The following is a 2941-nucleotide window of genomic DNA, read 5'->3' as shown; positions in this document are numbered from 1 at the left end:
ATATATATATATATCCTTGTTCAGACCCCTTAGGCCCTTCCTCACCTCTTACGGTTCTTTTTTATGAAGGTGTTTTTACGCTCTCATTAACAAAATTTAGACCAGTTAGAAGGCAAACTTCCGGCCCTGTCACTTCCGGCCATGTCTGCCAGGGCCAGTTCAGACTGAAAAGGATACATTTTACAACCTCTCAGCAGAAAGACGGAGATACTCGATACAAATACTCCCAAATTAGAAATCGACCTCGGGTCTCCCGCGTGCGACAGTTAAGCGTCTGCTCACCGTACCACAAAGAACAATGGACTTGAAAGGACAAAATCGCAAAGTTCGATTCACATCACTTACCGAACAGAGGTTGGTCTTTTTAATATGACAATACATGATTGACGTTTTTAGTGGCAAATTTCAAAATAACCCACTGATGTGCTTATTTTTTAATGTTGCTTTACATTTGATAGAGACTAAACCATAGCGTAAGTAAAGAACGCCATTGACCAAACCTAAACAACCGCTTTGTTGAGTGTTTCATGAATTTTAAAAGTAGGAGTATAACGACTTGTACTTGGTCTTGATTAAACATAAAAATATTATGTTTCCTGAACAATGGAAATCTACACTTTTGACAATGTTGGCTATTTTCAGTTACTGTCCGTGACATTGGTTACCTTTTAGGAAGATTATAATTATGATCATTACTTCTGAGGAAATTACTCTGAAATATCAAGTACATAAAACGTTATATAAAGCTTCTTATCGAATTCGAGGTACATTCTAATGTGCCATTGGAAGTAAATATTTGACGGAGACATCCTGATCACAGCGTGCAAACAGATCATTTGGCTTTCCAATGATGTCATATAGTGCAGAATGCGTCAGACCCTTTAAAAATAAAACAGGATCTACACCCTATCTCTTCGGCAATCAAATCAGATTGCGATAAAAAGCCCATAACCACCCACACCGGACGTAATAAAAACATTCCCTAACCTCCCTTTACCAAAGAGCATTTTATCGTTGGTGTCGCAAGCAATCCACTTAAGTCCGTTTAGATTCTTTTCACACAAGAGACTAAAATATATAGTTTTGTTGCGTTGTTCCTATCAAGAATCACCAAAAGCAAGAAAATTGCAAGCCTTGACCACAGCATTTAACTGCGTTTTTGGTGATGCTGAAAGAGGCACATTTAATAGAGATTTGCGGGGGAGGGGGGTGTGTAAAAATTGAAAGTCTTCAAAATTTGGACTTAAGTGGATTGCTTGCGACGGCGACGATATCGTCATGCTGCGAAGAAAGCCGAAAGCCTGACGTCACTCCCCCTGTTTCCCCGTTTTAATGACTGTGCGTTTATTTTAGGCCACCGTCCCCAGCCACTGATAACCCTGCAGGCTGTCTGGCATATCCTGAAGACCTTTATGACGCCGAGAGAGTGTGTTTATGACCTGTCCTTCGACTGACCTGTGGAGTGTGGGCGGGAGTTGGTGTCTTCTTGTCGATCAGCCTGCAGTGATTAATTAGTGCATGTGTTGAGATAAAATAACCTCTTCTTGGTGCTATTCCTCGAAGCGTTGCACGCTGTTATGGTTACGTCATGTTGCGTGAATTTTCATGACAATTTAAGGTGAAAAGTTACGGTTTGAAGTATGAGGATGAGTGTGTGTATATGTGTGTGTTTGTGTGTGTGTGTGTGTGTTTGTGTGTGTGAGTGAGTTAGGGAAAAGGGGGTCGTGGAGGAGAGACAAACAGACGGACAGAAAAGATAACCTATCGCAACACAAAGTTGGGCGAAGAGAGAGAGAGAGAGAGAGAGAGAGAGAGAGAGAGAGAGAGAGAGAGAGACAGACAGAGAGAGAGACAGACAGAGAGAGAGAGAGAGAGAGAGAAGGGGGAGGGGGCGAGAGAGACAGACAGCAAGAACCAGAGATCAGTAACGAAAGACATGGATAGAGTCAAAACGAGACTGAAACAGAAAGACAGATAAACAGAGAGAGAGGGTGGGGTGGTAAGGGGTGAAGGAGAGAGAGATTGAAGTTGTGGAGAGACAAGGAAATAGCAAGAAATACCAACGTCTCATTTTTCAATCTCTCAATACGATTGCAAAGCCTTGGTACAAAGTCAATTGATAGAACAAGTCCAGCTTTTACATAGAATATTAACACTGGTCAGTCGATCAGTAAAAAGAAATACAAATAGAGCATTTAAGCCAAATGTCGTTTTAAAAAAACGTCGCAGGTACCATTCCAATTGGAATGCTTTCTTCCTGGTTTAAATGGAATCTTCACATAAATCAAAACCACCCTGAACCCTACTCCTAAATCCTTGTGTGCTCAGATCAGGGCAAACCACCCGTATTTCTTCATTTCGTTTCATACCTTTTGTTACTTGAAATTTTGCTAAAATATACTCTGAGGGGAACGATTCGGACCTGCTCCACAACTGCAAAAAGAGGTAAACGACGTATTAGAGTAGACGGCAAAGTACTCTTAAGCCTACTGGATTTTAGGTCGGATACAATATGGCTACCCTAAGCTTACGATTATAGGGTAGCCGCTAAGCCTATCCGCATGGAATGAATAACTAGTGAGCCCACGGTAGTCCTTGGGTCAACATCTGCCAGGATTGTCTCCCTTGTCCCATCGTACTTTTGTCCCATCGTCTGAGCATGCGTGAGGGGTGAGGGCCAAAGGCTGGAGAGTACCCCATGACTGGCCACCGTTTATGGGGGATGCACAATTCGACGCCTTCCAAGCGTTGCTTTATCTGTATGAAGACGGGGATCTTCCCTTCCACATTTCCTATATGATTCATGATTCGACTTACTTCGGTTGGTGATTGTTGTCCTGTAGAGTCCGACTTAAAAAAAGAAAAAAAGGGAGTGGGGTAGTTTTTCAAAGAAGAAGAAGAAGAAGAAGAAGAAGAAGAAGAAGAAGAAGAAGAAGAAGAA

The sequence above is a fragment of the Aplysia californica genome, unplaced genomic scaffold, assembly GCF_000002075.1.
Source record: "Aplysia californica isolate F4 #8 unplaced genomic scaffold, AplCal3.0 scaffold00149, whole genome shotgun sequence".
In the NCBI taxonomy this organism is placed as follows: domain Eukaryota; kingdom Metazoa; phylum Mollusca; class Gastropoda; order Aplysiida; family Aplysiidae; genus Aplysia; species Aplysia californica.
The sequence above is the reverse complement of the archived record's forward strand: the minus strand, read 5'-3'. Positions refer to the sequence as shown.